The sequence below is a fragment of the Rhinatrema bivittatum genome, chromosome 1 (genome assembly GCF_901001135.1).
Source record: "Rhinatrema bivittatum chromosome 1, aRhiBiv1.1, whole genome shotgun sequence".
NCBI classification, from domain to species: Eukaryota; Metazoa; Chordata; class Amphibia; order Gymnophiona; family Rhinatrematidae; genus Rhinatrema; species Rhinatrema bivittatum.
In genome coordinates this window covers 523802245-523827323 of record NC_042615.1, presented here as the reverse complement: position 1 = coordinate 523827323, position 25079 = coordinate 523802245, and positions in this window count along the sequence as shown.

The window sequence follows — 25079 nt, the reverse complement described above, 5'->3', positions numbered from 1 at the left end:
TTTCTTTTGAATCCACAGACGAGCGCAAGGAAGGATCAGAAGCCTTCAGGATATGGTTTTTATTTTATGCATCCCTGGAAGGGGGTTACATATGTTTCTATCTAAGATGAATTGTACAATCCTTGAAAAATTCTCACAAGTCAGTGGAGCCCTATATTCTGCTGTGGCCCCTCCCCACTCACCCCACCATTGCTACCTCTTCTGCTCCCTTCCTCTCTCCATGCCTTCTTGCCCCCTCTCCTGATCCCTGCTACTACTCATTCTCCACTGAACCAGGGCTACCCAAAACTGTCCCGATGACCCCACAGCTGGTCAGGCGGCCAGGATATCCACAATGAGCACACATGCTACATCTGCATACACTCGATCAAAATATTCATTGTGAATATCCTGAACGCTTGACCGGCTTGGTTGGGGATCTCGTCAGGACAGGAAGCCTGCCCAACCACTCACTTGCTATTGCTCATGTTGCTCCAGCCCGGCACTGCCTCCCACAGAGGTGTGCCAGAAATTCCACTTACAGCAAGCAGAAACGTGGTACTATGCGCAGGCTCACAGACCCACACACATTAGCCGATGCAGTAAAGTGCACCCAGCCTAGCGCACAGGTTAATGAGCGTTTGGATGTGCGTCCATAACCCCCAATGAAGTAAGGGAATCAGCACCTCCAAAATGCGGGTCCAAACAAAGGCGTAGCTAATAGCGCTCATCACATATAAATGCCACGTGGATGAGGCTATTAGCTATTACACCATGATGCAAAAAAAATTGCCTTTTAGCCCGTCAAATGTTATGCCTGCTCTGGAGCATGAATAAAGTCTTGCCGTGCATCAAGGGGTCTACTTAAAAACAACAACAAAAAAAAATACTGCTTTTCTATGGTTCCCCCTACCTAGTATTGTTGCAATACAAGTAGGAGAGACCACAGAAAGCAGGCTTGAGGGAAAAACTAATTCCAGGCGTACAATAAACACACTCCAGACCATGTATGTTGTATGTGTATAACTGTACCATTAAATTTGCTGCTGTGGGCTAAAACGGATGCTCGTAAATTGAGCATCCATTTTGGTAACCTGCATGCAGCCACATCTCCTGGGTGCCCGATGCCAAGGGCGCACTAAGGCACACAATTTATCCATAGCGCATCTGTTTTAGTGCAGCAGCTCATTTACCTATTGCACTGGGTGCCCAAGAGAGGCGATTGTGCATGTGTTAAAAAAAACAGGAGCCCAGTTTGGATGCACCTTTTTACACACATTTTATTGCATCAGCCTCACAGTACGAAGCTCCTCTCCTGCTGGCTGCAATGTGTGGCACACAAAACACCTCGCAGATCAAGAATATCACTTGCAATCTGAGCAGAATTCTTGAGAATTGGAAATATCCACTTTTATTTAAAAACAAAATGAAGAAAAAAAAATTTTTTCAAGAGAAAACAGAAAAATTTAGAGCAAGGTCAATGGAGGAAAAAAAAGAGTGCAGTAAAGAAATAAGGGTTCCTTTGCGTAAAGTAGCGATAATTTCAGCAGGTACAACAAAGTGACCTCCACAGCCCACAGGTGTTTTGGTGAATCACAATGAATATGTATGAGATCAATTTGCATATACAGTCGCCATGGTATGCAAATGTATCTGATGCATATTCATTGTGAATATCCTGAAAAACTTTGTCCTGCTGGCTTTGAGGCCAGCAGGACAAATTTGAGAAGCCTTGAGGTATAACAAACAAAGATTCTACTTAGCTCAGAAGGAATTCAGTACAAATTCTGTTTAAAGTTTCTGAAAGTTCCTCCTCCTTAGGCATCCCCACCATTACACATGTAAGTAGATGGGGGTATGCTGCTGTGCTGCTTCTCATCAGAACTCCATACAGACATCACTCTGACACAAAACAGGAGGATAGCATGGACAGCTGAAGAATGGACTCAGTGGAAACAGAATTTTAGAAATAAAAAGGGATCTAACAATAATAAAAAGGTGCACACAATTGCAAAACAAAAAAAAACCCTCACAACTGTAAAAACTTGTAAATATTGCCAGAAGAGGATGTAACAAATGAGCCAAGTTTTGGCCATTCTAGCTAGCACTGCTGCTTTGAAAGCACCAGCAGAGGCACTATAATAGACTTATGTAGAAAAAAATAAAATAATAATTTGCAAATGACCCCCAACAAATGCCTATGTACATCTGTCAAAATTACCAAATTAAAAACAAAAAAGCAAAAACACTATTGTGAAAAATGAAATGGCCATAAATAATGGACAGAAATTCCAAAAGAACTAATTGGTAGGCACAAGAATTCCTAGTGTAAATCCAAAATAAAAACTGTGCACTGGTAGATTGGCATTAAAACAATAAAGTCATTATTTATGTGCCTCCAGTGCAAGTCTTCTTTCTGCGCAGTTCATTAAAAACCATTCCAATATCAAACCCAACAGTCAAAACTGATTTAAAAAAAAAACCAAACAAACAAAAAAGTAAGGACATGAAAGCTTCCACCAAAGGGCGACAGCGCATGCCCTAAGCCCCATTTCTCCTTCTCAAAAGGTGCACCGATAAGTCAGAAGCACAGAAGAAAGGTTTCCAGATAACGAAAGGAAACCCAAGGTTTCTTCAAAGTCATGGAGCAGCTCCAGCTCTGCAAGTTTGCCCCCCCCCCCCGCGGGTACCTGTGCCTTAGCAGGGACCGGGACGCGCCCATTCGGTCCAGTGCCACAGCGGTTTAACATTTCACAGCCCCTGCACGGCACTGCAGGAAGCAGATTAAGCAAGCAGTTCCTATGCAGCCCTTACCTGCTGCCCTCATGCCGAGCACTAAAGACCACAATTCCCGATGACAGGGAGCAGGCTGGGAGATGCACTCACGCAAAGTAAAAGATCTTAAATAGCGAGCGGCAGCGCTAGCCCCCGGCTAAGTTTAGCTAAAACGTCACCGCCCGACACAGCCCGATGGAAGGCCTGCAAGGAGATGCTGACAGGGACACATTCAACGCCAGCAAGGGAGCAGTACAAGCCGGAGGCGGGCGGGCGGGCACTGCACTGCCAGAGCCAGCTGGAGGAAGCCTCGCCTCTCGGCTCACTCACTTCCCACAGGCACTTTACGCCAGCCGGGTCTCTAACAGTTCCAGCCGCCCCGCAAGGCACCTGCGTTTCAAGTTTCCGCCGCATCCTGCAGGCTGCAGAGTTAAACATTTACCCGCGCCAATCAGCAGCGCTGTACCAGCTTCCCACTGCCTGACAGGATCCGCCACGCCTCTTAGGTTTGTATAGGGTTTTGTGTTGGGTGTTTTTTTGGGGGGGGGAGAGGGGCTATTTGTTTCCATGTCAGCCAATGATAAGAGGCTTTGAAAACAGAGATGTTCCTGCAACTTCACTTTTACTGTGAAAGTTACACACACACACACACGAAATTTATACAGTAAACCGAAAAATTGCTGATTACTGTTTTCTTAGGCCACTGTCTTTGTCTCACTCATTGAAAATAGCTAAAAAAAAAAAATCTGACCCAAAGGTAAACTTTAGGCTAATATTTTCTAATATTTTGGTCATTACCTCCAATTCCAGGCTGTCTCAAGGGCTACCCGAACTACAAAAAAACACCAAGAAAACACCATCACAAACACTGCCATCACTTATAAGATAACAAAAGTGCAATTGCAAACCGTAAAGAAGTGAAAGGATCAAGATATTTTCTCCACTTCAGCTTCTTGCCAACATACACCCTACAACATGAAACAGCACGGCAGATGCCGGACTGCTGAAGGAGATGCTGCTATGCCATGGGCATCTCTTCTCAGAGCTCGTGCGGATGATAATTCTCAGGGCTAGGCATGAGCTATGCATGCAGTTTGTGTGGCTGACATTTTAAAGAAAAGTCACCCCAAGGAACTGGCGGGGAGTCAGTGGCTACTTACCTGGAACCTGAAGAACTGTTCCCATAGGAGTAGAAAGATAATTGTCTACATGTAGAGCAGCTTATTTAAAATGAAGAGCTGGAAAAGCAAGGAAGCTATCTCTTCCAGTCTATGAATACAAGCAAGCAAGGAAGGAGGGGTCAAACTGTTTTAAAAAGGTTTCAAGGCCAGCCTATATAACTTAAGAGAGGTGTCTTCAAAGCCCTGGGCATGTAACAAATTAAAGGGGAAGCACCATTATCTATAAAAATAATGTTTAGTACCTTGTTATTGATATATGAAATCTGACTTTTTCTTTCTTTTTTGATTTGCTGGTATTTGGCCAGCAAAAATGCTTTTTTTGGAGCCCTTTGCAGTTTCTCTGTGACTTGGATTTGGACTTAATTACTCAGCTTTCCAAATCGAAACTCAAAAGGAGTTACAAATTGAGGTATAGTTGGTAGTTCCCTGCACCAGAGAGCTTACAATCTAAAGAGCCAATGTAATAACTCCAGCATTATAATCCATGCTAATTTTTAGCATGGATTTTTTTTTTAACTCATACTAAAAAAAACTGTGTTGTCGTGGGATGCAGTCAGCTAAATGCATTCAAATGGACAGTGAGTTAAAAACCGCACTAAATAGAAAACCACATTAAAATCATGAGTCAAGGTGAAAATTCACACAAAAATCAGGAGCAATGCAGAAAAAATGCACTAAAACGGAGGCTTAAAGGGAGGCTGGGGCTGGAAATGGCTACAGTGACATTGTCCTCATTGGCTGGAAAGTGTGAGCAGAGGAAACCTCTCTTATGATTGGTGGGACACTACTGTCCATCTGGGTTTATGAACCCCTTGCTGGAATAATAAAAATAAAATACAGCTTCATGCAGGGCCAAAGTGTGTACTTTTTGGCTGCAGGTGCCTGCCTCAGAAAGCTTACACATGGATTTAACTTCTATTTCAAATCTACCCAGGAGAGCTAGCCTTTGCAGTATTTTCTTTCCGAAAAATTCGGAGTCAGTACTGACTGCAAGAGAATGTAGAAGTCATGGCAGCATTCAGAAAACTTGGAGACAATTTAGGATTTTCATCAGCGCATGGCACACAACTTGAACATTCAGGGAGTGGAAATGCTTCCTGTGAAGCATTTCTGCCCTAGGAGACAGAGGCCAAAAGTAACACGGGTGCAAACATGCCATGCTAGATCATAGCATGGCCCACTTCATCTCCTAATCAGAAACACCAAAGAGCCAATAGGTAACCCACAATGATTAATCAAAAAATAACAAAGGGAACCAAAATGAAAGTTCAAACAGAAAAAAATGGGTCAATCAAGCATAATATGCAATTTCAAAGTGAAGGTGTCAGCAAGCCTGACAGCGTGTTCAAATCAAAAGAACCGCCTGGACAGTTCAGTCACCCACCTTATGCAAAATTAGGATCTCGTCTAGACCAACGTTGGATCCACAGATTACAATCGGTTATACCTATTGGTCTCAATGCAGAACGTGATTTAAGTGTCTTCTTAAACTTGAGTTTTTACATCAGTTCTTGATGTTCTCTTTCAGGTCCTTCATGTCTTCTGAGCAGTGGTTTTGCGAAGTGCAAGTCGCTTAATTCTTTTCTCTTTCAGGTCCGCATGTGTCAGATCTTACGTACATGGTCATCACATTATAAAGAGTGCTCACTTCCTTCCGGTTTCATACATCTTTGAATCGTTGAGACCTGGCGGTCTGGATTGATGGTAATTTTTGGGCATACAGATAAGTTCATTATTAAGACTTTTCGATTTGTTTATTCAATTGTTATCTTTTATACTTTTCAGTTGACAAATTTTGGAATACTTTCTACCCCTGATGAAGCTTTTCTAAGCAAAACACAGGCCATGTCGAGCTATTTCTCTCAGATCTTCATCATCAGGATTTATATATTTCGATTAAGCACAGCATAAAAGATTAAAGACTAAACATTTTGTATTACGTTTACACTTGAAGAAATTTTGAATAAGGTGGATGATTGAACTGTCCGGGCGGTTCTGAGGTGGGGTAAAAGTTAATTCATATTTCTGGTGGCCAGGAGTGAAATTTCCAGCATTTAAAAAATGTGTGCTAAGTAGTATGACCTTTGACACATCATCCTGCACTGTTGAGTAATCACTAATACCTTCATTTACATAGTATTTGCATGTATCTATACTAATCTTAGTATGGATTTTAACTTATGTTTTAATGTGGGTTTTTGTTTTTGCTAAAAATCTTATTAAATTGCTGGGTTACAGTAACGCTGAAAAATCTTCCTTAAACCTGCACTAAGGTCATAAGAACATAAGGCTTGCCATACTGGGTCAGACCAAGAGTCCATCAAGCCCAGTATCCTGTTTTCAACAGTGGCCAAGCCAGATCACACGTACCTGGCAGGATCCTAAGGGATAGATTCCAAGCTGCTTATCCCAAGAATAAGCAGTGGATTTCTGCAACTCTATCTTAATAATGGTTTATGGACTTTTTCTCCAGGAACTTGTCCAAACCTTTTTAAAATCCAGCTAGACTAATAGTTTTCACCACATCCTCTGGCAATGAATTCTAGAGCTTAATACTGCGTTGAGTAAAAAAATATTTTCTCTTATTAGTTTTAAATGTAGTACTCCGTAACTTCATTGTGTGTCCACTGGTCTTTGTACTTTTTGATTAAATGATCAATGTTTACTTGTTCCATTCCACTCATTTTATAGACCTCTATCATATCTCCCCTCAGCCGTACACTTTATTACATCAAATCCTAAGTTTGAAATTGAAGAAATGTACAATAAACTAACTTGCCCAAAGACAGAAGGAACAGCAGTATTTGAACTTAAGCTTCTTAGGTTCTCAGCCCTGTTGCTTTAACCACTAGGCTACTTCATCTCATTTGCTTTATGTTCCTTATTGCAAAGCATTTTTGGTGACAGTCCTGTGATGAGTTCATTATACAAGTGCATACTTCATTTTGCTTCCACCAATGACATCTCCTGTAAGGAAGAGGAGACAAGATATGAAGAGAAAACAGCAGCAAGTGTTGGCTAGGGACACTCCCAGGGACTGGGGCATACATCAGATAGGTAGTAGAGACTAACTTGTGCCAGTTTTGAGGAGCAGAGGAAGGCATCAGATGCTGGCTCAGGGAAAGCAGCAGAAACTGCCAAGCAGGGTTGAGTGTGAAGTATATTTCCGCAATGTGGGCTGTTGACAACAGTTCCAAGTTCTGCTCCGCCCAGTCGCAAATCACTGCAGCTTCATGGGATAGTGACTGGCTGTGGGTGCACCCTGGACAGTTCACACAGGCAACTCCAGTTGCATTGTCTGAAAGAACCCTGACTGGCTTGCCCTTTACTAAGGAGAGGAAGGCTAGGAATGGCTGTCTGATGGCCTGTAACTCTAGCTTGTTTGTGGAGCAGGATCTATCCTGTTGATCTCACTGCCCTTGTGCCGACTGGCCCTGATAATGGCTCCCCATCCAAAGTTGCTGCATCTGGTTATGATGATCTAAGCAGACGGGGACAGGCTCATTCCTTTCGCCAGACTGGAAGTTTGTGTCCACCAGTCTAAGCTGTCCTTTATTGTTAGTTATAGAGGCTGCTGTTGGTCATAATTCATTGAGGTCAGAGACCCCTTGGAAAGTAGAGCTTCCTACAGGACCAAGTCTATGGCTGCTGCCATGAGACCTAACAAATGTATATAGTTCCAGGCTTTGGGGGATGTCTGTGCTTGGAAGCTTACAGTGTGGGAAATTAACTTCCCTATCCTTTGCAGAGTGAGGTACACATGTCCCACTTCCGTGTTAAACTGTTTTCTCAGAAACTACAGAGACTAGGTGGGCAAAAAGCTGCTCTTTGTGTACTTCACCTCCCACACTAGATGCCTCATCAGGCACAATGCCGCTGAAGTGGCCTGGTCATTTTCTTGGGGAGACTTGGCCTGAATAAGCCAGTCTAAATATGGTTGGACCAGGATCCCTTGTTTGCGCAATGTTGCTGCTACACTACCATTACCTTGGTAAAGTTTCTTGGCATGGTTGCAATACCAAAAGGAAGCGTTTGGAATTGTAAATGCTTTCCTAGTATGCAAAAACGTAATGATTTTTGGTAATTTTCATATCCCTTATCGGGATATGAAAATGCACTTTGGCCAAGTCTAGAGAAGACACATTCTCCTTTCCTCACTATTACTGAGTGTAGAGTTTCCATCTGGAAATGTGCGACTGAGGCATTTGTTGACCTCCTTGAGATCTAACACCTGGAGAAAGAAGCCATCCTTTTTGGGAACCATGAAGTATAAAGAATATATCCCTATGACCTGTTCCTGGGATGGTACTGGGGTTATTGTTTGTAAGCCTTGTTTGGCTAAGGTGGTTTCTACTACCACCTTCTTTGCTAGTGATGAGCATGGCGAGGCTACAAAAGTTTGGGGTACTGGCTTTGCCAGCTCAGGAGTATACCCACGCAGATAACCTCCAGGGCCCAGTGGTCTGATGTGATGTGGGTCCACTGAGTAAAATCCTTGTAGGTGACTACCTACAGGTATTATTCTGAGAGGGACCCTCTGATTGTCACTAGGTTGGGCAACCGGAGCCTGTCTCTACTGAGGGATTGCTTGGCTCCCTGAAAGGTCTGAGTCCTTGACTTTCTTGCCCACCAATAACCAAAGGTATCTGACTTGTACTTACAGTAATACTTGGGCTGCTGGTGCTTCAGGTTTCTGGAGCTAGTCCTTGATCTATCCTCTGGAAATCTGAGGCTTTGATTACCTCAAATTCTTCACAAGCTTTCCAGCTCCAACCCAAACAGAAAGCCTAAGTGGGACTTCAAAGCCTCATCTGCTACCCAGTTCCGGAGCCATATAAGTCTCCTTACCACCACCTCAGAGGCTAAGGCCTGAGAAGTCATTTTGAGGTGTTCATAGAGTCAGCTAGAAAGGCTACTCCTGATTCAATATCGTATCCTCTGGTCAGGCAGCTACTATACCCATCGTACTACTGCTCAGGCCACATAACCATCACACATAGATGCCTGCAACACCTATGCATTAGTTGTGAAGGCCTGTCTCAGGATTGTTTCCATCTTTCTATCCTGTTGCTCCTTCAGCGCCATACCACCATCCACTGGAATAGTAGTCTTGAGAGTAACCACAGACACCAGGGCATCTACCCTTGGGATCTTTAGGAGGGGTAGTGGATAGGCTTTCCCTAGGAATTTGGTCCCTTTCAATGGACCTTGGGGAGACTCCCATTCCGACATTACCATTTCCTTCAAAGCTGGATGTAAAGGAAAGGTTTTGGGGGCTTCCACACTCCCAGATGAATGGGGTCCTCTTCCATAAGCTCCCTCTTCTTCGGATCTGAGACTAAAAGGGCCACTAGGGTATGTGAGATTAGGGCTGGCAATTTTTCCCTGCCAAAAAGGCATACAACTGTTGAATCCCTTCATCTGAGGACCACTCCTGATCCTCTGACAAGTCTGAGTCCAGCCTCAATGGGGATTACACCCTGGATTCTTGATTAGGAGTCCTTGAAGTTTGGCCGGAGCTCCCAGGGACTGTCTTGGCTCTCTTTTGAGGAGCCAAGACAGTCCCCAGGACTGAAAAGCTTGATACATTAATACAATTAATTCCGGTGAGAAGCCCCCCCCACACAGGAATGCCTGGCTCCTTGGCTTCTTCCCCATTTGCTCCCTGAAGAGGCTACAGCGGATGGACCAGAGGTCACCAAGTCCCTGGGGAAACCTCTTAACTGCAAGGTATTTGACTCTTGAACTGCATTCCTCTTTTACTGGAAGGCTGTTTGCTACTTCTTGTTCCACCAAACGAGAGGAGAGTTGAGAAGCTGGCTCTTCCATCTTCATCGCATAAGGGACAGAGGGAGCCTATGCCCATAGGGACCCTCTTCATCCCACAGGCTGGACATCTCCTCCCTCAGCATTACTAGCCCTGTACTACAGTTCCTTCATAGCGCACCTACAATTGAGCAATGCTCTGCCTGTGCGTGGTATGGTTCCAGCCCCGGCCTCCTGACTCCGCTGCTTCACACAGCCACTGGCCCTCCCCAGCAGCCCCTTCTCATCCCATACTTACTTCTGGGGCTCTCAGTGTTTTTTTTTCTTACCAACCACATGGAGGGAGGCAGCAAGGAGAGTAGCAGGATAGGAGGAGTCGAGGAGAAGTGAAGCACTCACACATCTATGGCAGTACATACAAATCTCTCTCATGCATATTCATTGTGAATATCGTGACTCTTGAGGAATGGAGTTGGCCACCCCCTGCCCTATAGTGAAGGCAAGTCTAGCAGGGGGATAAGGAATGGTGATTTGGAGGAGATGAAACAAATCATGGTGAACCTGAAAGATCTAATAGGGCAAACTGACAAATTAAAGAGTTAGCAAATCACTTAGAGCAGATGGTAAATACTTCAGAGTTCTGAAAGAACTCAATGAAAATTGCAGACCTATTACTAATAATTTGTAAGCTATCATTGAAATTGTCTTTTAAACCTGAAGACTGGAGCATGGTCAATGAAACAGTCTTTAAAAAGGGCACCAGTGGGGATACAGGAAATTATAGATCTGTGAGCATGACATCAGTGCTAAGAAAAATTGTAGAAATTATTCTAAAGAACAAAATTACTGAAAATATAATGGACATGGTTTAATGGAACAGCCAACATGGATTTATCCAAGAGAAATGTTGCCTCACCAATTTGCTACTTTTTTGAAGGGGGTTACTAACATGTGGATAATGGTGAGCTGTGGCTATATTTTTTCTGGATTTTCAGAAAATACTTAATTAAATTCCCTCATGAGAGAAAATTAAGAAGTCATGGGATAGGAGGCAATTATCCTATTGTGGATAGGAAACAGAACAGGACTAAAGAATCAATTTTTCTTAATGGAGTGAAATAAATATTGGGGTGCCCGAGGATCTGTACCGTGACCATGGCTTTTTAACATATTTATAAATGATCTGGAAAAGGAAGCAAGTGAGGTGACCAAATTTGCAGACACAAAATTTCACATTGTTCAATCACAAGAGGATTGTGAGAAATCAAAGGAGGACCTTCTGGGACTGGGCATCCAAATGGTAGACATTTAAAGGTGAATTCTACAAAAAAGAGTTGTACATGTAAAAATGAGCACATGTGTTACACAAGTAGCGCATATCCCTGTAAGGGCTATTTTTAAACCTCAAACATACATGTGCAAGTAATGGTGCGTGAATAAATTTGCTTGTATTAAAAAGGAGTGGGCTAGGGGCATTCTTGGGGCGGGGCCAACATTTACACATATGGTTACTATTTTAAAACCTGCAAATGCAATGCACATATGGCTGTTCCCTGCACACATTTACACCTGCTAATTATCAGGGGTAAGTCAGAATAAAATTCTTCATAGGCAAATACCGAATGGGTGAGGGGTCTGGGTGACAGGGTAAACTGGTGGACTAATTGGTAAAACTGGTAATTTCCTTCATGCATGCATGTTATAAAATTTGATAATTTACTTGCGTAAAAGCCAACAAGTGGTAAGGAAAATACGCAAGATACATTGCCTCATATTAATGATTAAAATTAGGAGTACAAATATGTGGGCGTGCCAGAGGTCCGCCACTTATCTAGGTAATTTTTTACTTATGTGGCAGCCACTTATCTGGATGTCTTAAAAAGCACTACACAGCTGGATAAGTAAGATAGACCATATAGGTAATTTTTCCAGTGGATATGCTCACTAAGCACCTGGGTCGTAGCAGGTGTGACCTATACAAAGAGATTCCCCCTGTGTGAAGGTAATTTCCCTGTGTGAAATCCTGCAGAGTAGATGCAGCAGATATTGAGGCCCTCTGTGGGTTAGATGAGGGTCCTTCTCCCACTACTCCCTGGCAATAGAGTGCTGGGGGGGGGGGAGGGGAAGAGAGTGCTAGATCTGGACTGAGGAGGACAGAGTGCATGTAAAAAGACAACATGTGTGCGAGTGTAAGTTCTTGTTGTTCCGCTGACCGCAATGAATTAAACCAGTATGTATGTGCCCACCCAGGTTAACATCGGACCCTACCGAAAATATCTGTCCTAGCTAATTCACTGGGCACCTAAAGTTTGGGGCCTGATGCTGCCCGCAACGCTCTGAACTCAGTATTAGCTTCCACCAACCCAAGCCCAGCAAGTGAGGGACTTCCACTGCTACTGCCACCAGCAGCTTGGGCCTAGTGAGAAATGCTGCCAGTGAGCCAGGCCTAAAAGAATGAAATGCTGAGAGAGAGGGAAAACAAAAGGCAAAAAGTGAAAAAAAAATGGGCAAAACAATTTTAAAAAACCCAAACCTACAGTGACTACAAATCAAAACCCATTAAAAAAAACAAATTTGTCAGGAAGAGGGTGTGAATTTTGCCTGACACCCAAGCTTTATTTCTAGGCATTCATTTCTTGTGCTCTAGGGCCCATCTGGTCTTTACTACTTATTTACATTTTTTAAGAAGGTGGTTTAATGTTCCTGCTTTGGCAATGATCATAACATTAACTCCTTGCCATCCTATCCCATTGGGGCATAATCTCACAAGTTACAGATTTTCAATTTCAGCCATAAAGCCAGGGAGGGTTGAGCACCCTATACTTGAAGCTTAACTAAAAACTCACTGGGGCAGATCTTAAAACATATGCGCGGGCGTAGATTTGTTCGCGCAACTCGGCGCGAACAAATGTACGCCCGATTTTATAACATGCGCACGCTGCCGCACGCATGTTATAAAATCCAGGATCGGCGCGCGCAAGGGGGTGCACACTTGTGCACCTTGCGCGCGCCGAGCCCAAGGGGAGCTCCGATGGCTTTCCCCGTTCCCTTCAAGGCCGCTCCGAAATCGGAGCGGCCTTGAAGGGAGCTTTTCCCCCCCCCTATCTAACCCCCCCCATCCCTAACTAAATCCCCCCCTTCCTCTGTCGAAAAAGTTATGCCTGCTAGCGCGCCATTTCCCAGCCCCTGGGGCTGCTTCGGAAGCCTCGGCCACGCCCCCGGGCCAGCACCACGCCCCCGGCCCCGAAATGCCCCCGAATGCCGCGCCGCCCCCAACACGTGTCCTGGGGCTTTGTGCGCGCCGGCGGCCTATGCAATATAGACCTGCCGGCGCACAAGTCCCCTGTGCGCGTAAATCCAGCTGGATTTACGCCCGCAGGGCTTTTAAAATTTACCCCACTATGTCTACCGTGCAAATCACCTAGGTAATGATGTATAAAATTTGGGAGCCACACTGGGCTAATCTGAAAGTGTGGGTTCCCACAGACAATGGAGAGGTCCCTCCCACAAAAAAGTTATTGGAAGTCCAGGGAAACCCTTGGATTGTCTCTGCCCTCTCCAAGAGTGCCCTCTCACCTCAAAGTTACTGCGCCACTTATCCTATAAAGTGGTGCCAGCCCTGCAACAACTGTAGAAAGTAAATGCGAGTCATTGCCCTCACAGCCTCCTTAGTGGCCCCCACCCTCATAGGCTTTGCTACCATGGAAACCTTTGTACAGCCTGCTGCTGCAAGGCTGGCACCGCTCTACAGGACAAGGAGTGTGGTGGCTGCAGACCCAGATTTTTTTTTTTTTTTAAATTAATATTTCGCTTTTCAGCACTTCAAAGCAGATTACATTCAGGCGCTGTGGGTATTTTCCTATCCCCAAAGGGGCTTACAATCTCAGACCTAGATTTATCATTTTCCTATAAATTTTGCATGAATAACGTCCTCAATAAAAAAAAAAAAAAAAAAAAAAAAAGGGGGCGTGGTTAGGGTAATTTTCCTGATACCTTTATAAGACTCTCATATAAGTAAACTATTTATACCACTGAGAGAGGGACAACTAGTAACTTGGGATGAGGTTTTGGTGGTGGCCTTGGTTTTGGGGGGCAGTTTTACATGCACAGAGGTACAAACAGCACAGTAGACATCAGTGAACATTTTATGTGATTTGGAGTGATGAAAGGTTCACAAAGATGAGATTTGTACAATGTACTCTCCACCTAGCTTGATTGTCTACTGTGCTGTTCGTATCTCTGACTTTGCATGTAAAACTGCTCCCCAAAACCAAAGCCACCACCAAAACCTCACCCAAGTTCAGGATGGCCCCTCTTACAGCGGTATAAAAAGTTGACCGACATGTGTGCCTCCCCAGAGGCTCTCTCTCCCTTCCCCCCTCCCTGCCCGAAACAGGATTTGCGATAAATATCACAAATCCAATTTCAGCAGTAATGCATAGCTATTGCAGGCATAACGTCAGGAAAAAATGCGTAGTTATTTCTGCCATTAAAACCCGCGATGGCATGCATTACGCTATTGCACACAATGCTAAGCACCCCTCATTTTAATTTACTCCGCCCAGTTGGGAAAATTTTTTTTAATTAGCATACACATCTCGTGATGTGTTATTTATTGCATGCGTTATCACGGGTGTTAGGGCCCCAACGCCCGTGATAACGCCCTAACGCAATTTGATAAATAACCCTCTAAGTTTGTATCCAAAGCAACTGAGGGTAAAGTGACATATGGCCCATGAAAATTTGGTGCCGGGGGAAGCTGCTTGCATTGCTTAGGCCTAATGGTAAGGATTGTAGAGCTGAACAGTTGGAGTGGATGGGCAGTCTGGTAGGCTGTATGGTCTTTTTTTGCCATCATGTTTCTATGTTTCTAAATCTGGGCCTGAAGACACGGAATCAATACCAAGAGTTACGTAAAAACAGCCTTTATGTTACACTGCATTTTAAGTACTGGTGATTAAGATACACGATTCCATACTCTACTGGAACACCCTTTCCCTGTCCCTAATTAAATATACAACTAAATGCACAGTAAGCAACAAAATTAATCGTATCTACTGCAAATGCAGGATTGTTTCAGTATTGTTAAGAGGCTTACAAAAATGATATGTTTGCTCCAGTCAGTAGATTAAAGAGCACAAAGTTTTCCATTTCATGAGTGTAAGTTCTACTTAGTTCTAGCCCGCAGTGATTACACGGACCACACAGCTCTGTATCAACCGACGCTCCTACTAAGCTGTTTTATAAGTTATCAAGCACCATACCCACTGCATAGTCTACTCCATGCTTTATAAGTTATCAAGCACCATACCCACTGCATAGTCTACTCCATGCTTCCCAACCTCTTCAAGCTCAAGGCACACCTACCTTAACAAAAATGTTGCGTGGTACACCAACCTCCACATGGATGATAATACGGAAATGAAAAGGGCTCATATGGTTAAAAGAAAAGCTAGGGAAGCACTGAAGCTCTCGCCTCCTCCTCTCTTCAATGTTTCTTCTTCTTTGTCTCTCATCCCCCCCAGTCCTTCTTCCAAATTTTAAAACAAAGGAAGAAGAGAGAAGGTGGAGACACACAGATGGAACACAATGGGCCAGTTCCCTCCGTATACAAGTGCAGCAGTAGGGAGAACTCTGTCATATGGGCAGCCGGCTTGGTTAGTTACCTTGGCTGCCGCATGTGGTTGCCAGAGCCGCTTCCAACGCTCAGAGCGAGTCAGCCTGGTGCTCACTGCACGCTCTCCCCATCTCACTCAGCCTGGGGATAAAGCAGGAGACCGGATGGGCTCACAGGAGGATCTGACTATTTGCACCCTGCAGGCCGCCCATGGATCGGCACACTCCGGGGCTCATACTGTAGCTAGGAAGGAGAGACGTGTAGGATTACACGCGTGTTCAGAAAGGAGCTCCTATCAGTTGAAGTCTTGTTGCTGTGAGGTGCTGAGAGCAGAGCCCAGGTGCTGGCCTGGATTTGCGCATCGGGCAGTGGTGACTTTCCATGGCTCGCTGGCTGGGAAACAATGAATTACATTTGTAGACAGGGACTGAGTGTAACAGGATTACAACTCTTTCTTTTTAATAATGAATGACAGTTAAAATTTTCTATCAATGCACTTTTACATTCCTTTTTTCTCAGACAGAAAGCCATAGAGCTATTTTTATTCAAGAGAGCCTTCATGTGCAGCCTCCTATGACTTTGCTTTAATTTTCCTTCATATTGCTTGGTATAAAAAAATAAAACCACACAACTCTTATGCCCATCTCTTCCACTCATCTGAATATTTGTTTTACCTCATTTAGCTCTGAAACAAATTCAGTGGCAAGTTAAAATGAGGACTCCCTCTGTTTCTCAGCATTTTATATAATGGAGCCTAAGGGCCCCATGCAAAAACATGTGGAATGTTTTCAAGGTGTGGCCTCCTCATTTTGGGTTTTTCTGAGCCAGTGGTTTCTTTTCTCCCTTCCAGTTCCGTCAGAACCAAGGCGGTTAACCTGGCGCCATGAGCCTTCATTCACCACCCCCTCCAAGTCTTCTTTTATTTATTTATTAATGAGATCCTCCCCCTCTCACTGTCCCTAGTCTGGTCACTGCAGCAATGGTCCTGAGCCATGCGCTAGGAACGCTGTATCAACGGCTCTAAATCCAGCTCCCAGTCACCCTTGATGACCCATGACTCCACTCCCTCCACCCCGCCATCGCAACATTCCCAGTTGAGCAGGTGCTTGGATTTGAGAATTCAAGCAGGGTCTGCCACCGAGCCAGCCCTGTGCTCGGGTTTTACTTACATTCAGAGGGGATATTCTCTCTGAAAGTTACTTCTACTTAGCCACTCACCATCAGGAATCTACTAGGTGGTGCTGCTGTCATGCTCTTGCTCATAACCCTACACAAATATATAACGAAGAGTGTATGAAGTACTAAAGAGTGGACTTGGAAAGTTTCACAAACAGAAGGCACAGCTATAATAATAATTAAAAAAAAAAAAAAAGTGGTACTCAAAGATTTAGTGTTAGTCCCTAAAAATTGAATTGTTCTTTATCTCACACAAACTGAGGGGAGGGTTAATTCATAACTTCATAAGCCTCTGTTTTCCCTGGTTCTCAGCCCATTGTTCTAACCATTAGGCCACTCCTCTCCCGGAAGGGGATGATGCAAAAGGCACGGACAACCTGCGTAAGGTGAGAGATGCTGCATCGGAGCCTTTGCCTTTTACTTTTGTGCCGCTGAGAAGGGCTCAGGCTGATCACACAAAACATGCACAGCTATCCTGTGTGTGCAGGACAGTTTTTAAAAAAAATGTATTAGCTTTGTATTTCTAAAAGTTTCTCTCTGAAGATGTTTTGCTTGACAGATCCAATTGCTGCATCTTGAGTGATATGATCGGGTTTTGCAACACAGGGCAGGTAGAAGCAGATCAGATTGGCAGCTTCTGACTGACTAGTTATTTTTAAATCAAAATATCCCACCTAGCTATACAAAGGAATCTGTGGAAAACAAAATAAAACGCTGAACTTCGTAACACTACACCAGGATTCACAGCCCTCAGAAATAACAAATACACCCAGTTACATTCTCTCCTCTCATAATGTCACAAAATAAACAGTAAGCAACTGCACCACCCCATTTAATTACACTCATATTAATGCACAGTTTAAGAGGCAGATGTCAATGCTGTTAAACAAAATTAATTCACTTTCTTGACAATTCACAGCTGTAGGTATGTGAGGGATTGAAAGGAACAGGCCTCTAGCCATCACAGTTCATCAGGTGGTTTCATAGGGATAGCTTTTTTTTTTTTTTTTTGCTAGACCAAGGCATAAAGGGGTGCTACGGAACAGCAAGGGTTTGGCAATTGTCGGAAACAGGATACTGGGTTTGATGGACCCTTGGCCTGACCCAGTATGGCATATCTTATATTCTTAAGGGAAACTTCTTGTATGGCTCAAGCAAAAGTCTTTGTGACCAAGTATCAGTGCTTATGAGGTACTAACCATTTCATGTCTTGGTCTCCTGCCCCTTGAGCTCCTACCAGGCACTCTCCAGGCTCTTAGCACCTTCCTCTTTGTCATACCCTCTGTGTCTTCATTGCCTCCCCTTTTGTCAGGCCCCCCTTTCTCCCCACCATCACAGACCACCTGAAAACACAATGAGATCAATATTCAAAGGCATTAAGCAGGTAAATGCAGACTTCTGAATATCTTAGGCACTTCATCAGCTAAAATGTTTTGCTGAATAAGTAAGGGGCATTTTGGTGGCCTTCTGCAGCAGGGACCAGTTAGCCAGGAAGTTTATACAGCTAACTCTGATATCTGGAGTTAGCCGAATAGGTTTTTCAGCTAGATAAAGCCAGTCCGAGGCGCAGGGTTACAGATGTCAGGGAATGTATTAAGTGGTCCACGGTCCCCCCACTTCAGCAATTCAAATATTATAACCTAAAGGCAGCCAGATTTAAATGTTATCTGGCTAACTTTAGCCAGATAGGATATCTATTTTATTCCTTTTTGAAAATTGGCTTCATTAAGTCTATGAAGCCCTATGGCTTCCTTTACTCTCAATGCTACAACCTTCACATACCATCCCCATGCTTTGCACCCCTTCCATCCACTACTAATGGCCATAATGGTATTAGAGCTTGGCAGCGCCTACATCCACATATCTGTTCAATTGCTAGTGCACATCTATCAGGGCTGGATTTACTACGATTTTTTCCCATTCTGTGTCTATGGGTTTATTTATTTTTACAAAATTTCTATTCTGCTGATCCACGAATCTTAGTGGATTACAATATAACATACACAATAAAATCAAACAAATAAGCAATAAACAACTAGTTTAGTAGATCAAACCCTTTAAGTGGTGTACAATCCTATCCTCTGTATTTTGTTGTTCCCTGTATAACAGTAGTATTACTGCCCACACTCATTTACAATTTTAATAATAATTGAGCGCCTTGTATATAACATTTTACCTAGCAGATTCACCTTTTCTTACGCAACGCGGTGACATTAGTGTTCTATAAACAGCAGTGGAAGTCCATGTACTCTAATTTTCTACTTTTAATTTACATATATAAAATGCACAGATGGGGGATCCTCAAGCAATATACTATCATAACATGGGAAAACCTAGCATGCCTCAATATACTAACTCCCTCCTCTCTATGCCTAGGAACTTCTTTAATCTCCGAACACCGAAGGGCCCAATTCAAGTCTCTGTCTAGGCCCACGTGTCGTGTCCCACAAAGAGGAGAGTCCTGCATTAAGCAGGACAGAACCTACCAATCTGACTGGCCAACTCGGTCTTGTGTCTCTCTTCTGTGCATGAGAGAAACATCTAAGAGCAAATTGGAATCGGGCAGGTTGCATTCAACACCTGCAAAAGCCTTTGACTATATGGAACTGTGTAATTTAGTATAAATTAAAGCCAGACTCATGAATCACTTTTATGAAAACAAAAACAAAGAGATTTATTGTATGTATTTTTGAAATGTGTGTTGCTATGTAATTGCTGTGTACACTTACCCTTGTTTTTGCTTTCATGTCTTGATTTGATGGGTTTGTGTTTTGGTTTAGTCAGTTGATAGTTTTCCAGATAACCAGTTTTAGTCAAATGAGTGCTGCCTGCAGGCCTGACCATGCATATTGGACCTCTTGCAACTGAGAGAATCTTATAAAACAATTCAAAATAGAGCAATAAGAGCAACTTACTTGTTTTAGCTTCTTGATGTAAAAGCCTGCTGCATACCGGGAGTATAAAACAAATGCCAACGGAGTAACATTTTGCCACAAGGACTTGCAGTACTTAATGATTACCCTTACAAATTAAACCATTAACCTAGATGTATCCCAGATAATCTTTGTATGCCACACAGTTCTTTTATATCCTGTACTGCCCTAGAACAGCCATTCCTGCCTTCCTGGAAATGCCAATGTGTTTAGCCAGTGAATATAATAAAAACAAACCATTCTGTACAGTTGTGTATCTCCATTAGAATAAGTATGCAGGGATATACTGCACAATTTAACAACAAAAATAGTTTTGTTTTAATTGAAAAAAAACTACTTTTGTGTAAAATGCAAGTTGTGCAGTTTGCAATATTTATTTTTTACTAAACCAGTTTGGAAACCTCTCTAACAGTAAATATAATTTGGATATAAAGAGGTCAGTTTTCAAAAGGGATTCTAACCTTTCAGAAGTCAGATTCTGAGCAGGCCTGGGAAAGTGAGGCAGCTAGCACCAATTTTCAGCACTAGTCACCTAACCTGGCCAGCCAAGTCCAGTGCTGCATTGGCAGGCCTACATTTAGTAAGCCAGAAACTCCCTCTCACCACCATTCAGCTGATTTTAAAATACTGTGCCCCTCCAATTATTAAAAAAAAAGTGTATTGCCTAGTCCTCCCTCCCAATCCTGCCCTTGATATTTAAACAAAAAGTCTAACCACCTGTGGGCCCCTCTCAATGCCCCCTCCCCCAAATCCCTACTTGATGCCAAGCCTCCTAACTTTGCCTGGGGGTTTACTGGGGCACGTGGAGTGGAGTGGAAATGGGAGGTCACCTGGAAGCACTTGGGCTTCTGTTTAAAAATAGGGGAAGGGGTAACACTGGGAGGGGGGAGCAGAGGGGTTCCAGCACCACACACTTTGGGTTGCCGATCCAAACAAGCAAGTTGAAAGAGGGCGCCGCGTGATCAGCGCCCGCTTTCCTAGCAGGCTCCCAGGCACCTCTCCTGGGGGTGCCCGTGCAATATTTAAATTAGGGGTCGCGCTGTCAAGGAGACGCTAGGGTCGATTGCGCATCCCTAGCACCTCCCTGACAGCGGGAGCCTGCGAGCAGTTGGCTGCCTGCCGGTTTAGAAAAGGGACGCCGAATTTATCGGCTGAGTGCATTGTATTGTATTTGCTTCTTTATGCTTTACATTTGGCCAGGAGGGAGGCTGTGTGAGGTCCCTTGTGTGACTTTCCTTTGGTTGGGAGGGGAGATTCTGTAGAGGGCTAGATGCTCCCCTGAACAACTTTTTCCTGAAAGTGGAAGGGAGGGAGATTGGGCAGCCCATTAAGTTTGGTTCATTTTAATGGGGGACGCGGCCATGAGACAGGTTTTTTTTTTCCTATTTAGACAGTGCTAATTGGCTCATTTAGCATGGCAATCCAGCTGCACTAAATCTAGAATTGTAGAAAGGAGGGATATATATTGTTAATTAAATAAATACAAATATATTTTGAGAGGCCAGATTTAGGAAAATGTTCAGCTGAAAACCTAGCTGGTTAGGAAGAGCTAAATATTCCTCTAAAGATAACTGGCTAGTTTACCTGCTCAGCAAGTATTTCAATATCTCTCTCAAAGTATATTTCAATTTATAATAACTGAAGGCTGCTGTGAGGCTTAGCTCTACCGAACATCCTAAAAGATAAATAGCCCAGATTTCTTCTATGCCAAATCATTGAATGGATAGAACTATACCAAAAACTACTTAATGTATGTCAACAAAAAAATAAAAGAAACATTTATGAACAATCTAGCATTCACATTCTTTGCACTACTTTTATGAAACACAATGGTAGGAAGTAATAATTCTAAAATTATTATAGTACATTGGTATTTATTCAAAGATCTATTAACTGCAAATTCAATTACGTGCAAAAAAATCATGGTCCCCGGGCCCTGAGCCATTATCCTGGAAAACTGATACTGTCTGATAATTGCTTGACTTTATAAGATCCATTCTCCAAAACTTTATTGAAAACTATTATCCAGCATGCAGGTCTAGCCAGATAAAACCATGCTCTTCTGGATATTCAAGACACATAGAATTTATGGGTGCCTTTCACTCCATGGTGAATTTTGAAATGGTTTGTATAGCATGTATTTTTGTTTTGCCATAAATGTCTCAATAAGTGGTTTCCATGTGTTTTTTTGCCCTCATCTGCAGTTGAACTAAACAAAAAAAGATCTAATGGTCCATCCAGTCTGCCCAGTTATTCCTGTTCATGTGGCTAAGGATATATCCCAGCTGCCCAACATAAAAGCTTGACTGCATGTAAGATACCACTCTTTATCCAAGTCAAAAATATAACCTCCATCTTTTCTCCTCCCCTCTCTCATTAGGTAACATTTTCTTTTATTTAGTAGTAAGTTTTATAATCCACCTCCCCATAAAGTTATGCTCAAGGCAGAATACAATAAAAATTACCATGAAATTACAATCTGTATGATAAAGAAAACCAACTCATAACAACAAAATAGACAATAAGTAAATAAAAAAAAAAGCTTACAATAAAAACAACACAGTTCCAACCAATGAGCAGGTTATAAAACATGTTTCAAGGTGTTGTGATGATTTGTGGTCTATTTCTAGAGAGCCTTTCCTACTGTACCCATGCTGAAAGCACATCCTCCATCTAAACCTTCCAAAAATATTCATTTAACATGTCTGTTACATTTTACAGTGGGTATTGCCCCTCTTCCCTACCATAAAACCTTCATTTCATCCATTGCTGGTCAAAGAAACAGTCATTTCCTCTCCTAAGGTACCTCAATCTACATGACGCTAAAACATTTAAATTCATCCCTAGCCTATACTGAAAAACACACATTTCACTTAAAAGTACGCTGATAAAATCAGAATGCTCTTAAAACAAGGCAAATATAATTATAAATCCATTACCTGTGATTCTAAAAATACTTAAAAATAAATAGTGGGTTGCTAATGTAAAACAATTTCAGAAAGGCACCAGACACAAAAACTTCTTGATACCATCATGGAAATAATATAATTTGGATGATATGCTGAGAATAACTGCAAAAACAATCCAGAACAGGGTGATAATTCAGCCTTTCTAAAAATAAAGAACTAGTAGGTCCTCAAATTGTTTAGGTTTTTATTAAATGCAACTAAAGCAGACCCAGATTTAGAGCACCAAATTTTGAAGGCACCCAAATATCTGGGTGAAGAGGAGCCTGCTTTCACTTCCTTTATGGCCGTGCACCAGTGCCATTTCTAAGGGTGATGTTGAGATAGTGGACCCTTGAGCCGGCTAGACATTGTTGAGAATATGCTGCAGAGAGGTCCACAGCGAGGATTGTAGCCGGGAGGCGGATCAAGGCCAGGAGACCTAACAGAAACTTCACCACTGGAAGCCCGAGATCCCCCCAAGAAGAGCCATTGGGGACACGGGCCGCTTGGACTTAGGTGAGGCCTCCTGGAGACGAGAGTACGAAGAGTGTCCCAGACGTCCAGAGCCAGGAGATGAGTCGGAGCCAGGAGACCAACAGGATCTTCACCACTGGAAGCCAGAGATCCCCCCCGGGAAGAGCCCTTGAGGACCAGAGCTGCTTGGACTTAGGTGAGGTCTCCTGGAGACGAGAGTCCGAAGAGAAGTCCTAGTCTAGGTAGGCAGCAAAACAGAGCAGGAGGACGGAACTGGCGACGGAGCCAAGCTGGAACTGCGTAGGAGTTAGTAACAAGCTGGAGAAAGTGGAAGGCAGGAACAAGGCACAAGGCGGGAACCAGCAAGGCAAGGAAGAAGGCTGACAGTCAAGTTTAAATACCGGCGGGCGTCTGACGTCATCCTTGGGGCAGAGCCGTCTTTCCCGCGCTGGTCCCTTTAAATTGTCTGCCCTTGCGAATGCGCTTCTAAAGGGGCGGGCCCAAGTGCCCGGAGTCGGCGGCGTCTTCCTCGCATAGGGAGCACCACGAGAAGGCCCCAACCAGGCCCGACGCGTACGGGAGATGCCGGAAGACAATGCAGCAGGTAGGGGGACCGGCCATGCAGCCCCGCGGGCCGGAGTTTCAACAGCTGATTGCTCTGGCACTTTTCCCCACCCTTATCTCCAGTCCTACTTATGAAACCAAAATCTTAAACTCGGCCCTGCACACAAAGGATAAAAGGCTCAGAGAACACAGAAAATGCTGAGCAAGCACCACAAGTTCAAGCTGCAATAGAAAGGGCTTTATGTCTTCCAATTTTAAGAATTAGCTGCAGGGCAAGTTTTTCTAACTACTAGCAAAGCCTGCCTTAATTTAAACCCCCCATTACTACAATTGTAATTTATCAAAAAATGTTATTTGAATGTTCAACCCTTCTGTGACCCGCACCGAGTTCTAAAAAACATTTTATCGAAAACATTTTTTTAAGAGAGTGGTGGTTGTTTCATAAAATTGAATCAAAGGGTACCATCCAGGTTACCAACATTCTTTTTCTAATCATGAACATACCACCTTCCCCCTTATCTTTTTGAAATGTTTTATCAAAATCCAAAAACTTAATTCAAAGTGCTTAGATTTAAATAATGTTATAAAGAAATGGGAATTGTCCACACGGTCCGCCATGTTGAAAGAAGTTGATCACAGCACTCTGGGAGTGAGCAGAGATTTAACAAAGTTGTATACATGAAGCTCTAAATAGAGCTCCGTGAGAAAACAGAGACGTCCTGATTATTTGATGAGCTGTTACCCCTGATGAAGGATCGGCTACATCGGGAAAGAGTGCTACCAAGTAATTCCTTCAGCGTCTGTCCAGCTAAGTATCACTTCTTCTATTTTACGAAGTCCTGGGACATGCGCGCGCCGGCGGCCTATGCAAAATAGGTGCGCCGGCGCAGGGCTTTTAAAATCCGGCCCTATGTTTTTAGCTTACTTTAATATCTCTGTCTGGTATTAGACGAAACATCTCAAGTAGGGCACTCCATAGCTTTGGACCCGCTATGGAAAACACACAATCTCTTACCTGTGTCAGGTGTATGTTCCTTACTGTGGGTGATGCGCCCGGTCACAGACGGCTGCGACCTTTGTTGCTCACCTCTCTTTTCCCTACAGCAGCGATTATTGGAAGAATGGCGAACTCCGCTTGGAAACGCCGCCTTCCCCAGCGTCCCCGGGATGGCATGGGCGATCCTGTCTTCCATCTTGAATCAGGGATTACCTAGGGCGCGTGCCAGGCCCTCTCTTATACACATCATGGCGGGAACCTGTTGCGTCTGTCGGTCGCAGACGGCTGCGACCGCTCTGCCTTACCTCTTTTTCTCCCCTTTCTCTCTCTTTGGGCAAGATGGCTGTCTCCGGGGCCGAGTGCCGTGGGCCTCGGCGTTCTCAGACCAGTATGGGCGTCCCCATCCGCCATGCTCACTCCCGTGACTCCTAGGGCACGAGCGCGCACATCTCTGACGCTCAAATACACGTCATGGCGGGAACCTCTGGGATGGCCCCACCGCATGCCGTCAGTACCTCCGGGTATAACTAGCCTCCCTTCCGCTACCAATTTGACAGGGCGATACAGTACAGTGTGCTCCGGTGGAGCACACTGTTAACCGGCATTTGGACGCGCGTTTTCGACGCGCTAGCTTTACCCCTTATTCAGTAAGGGGTAATAGCGCGTCAA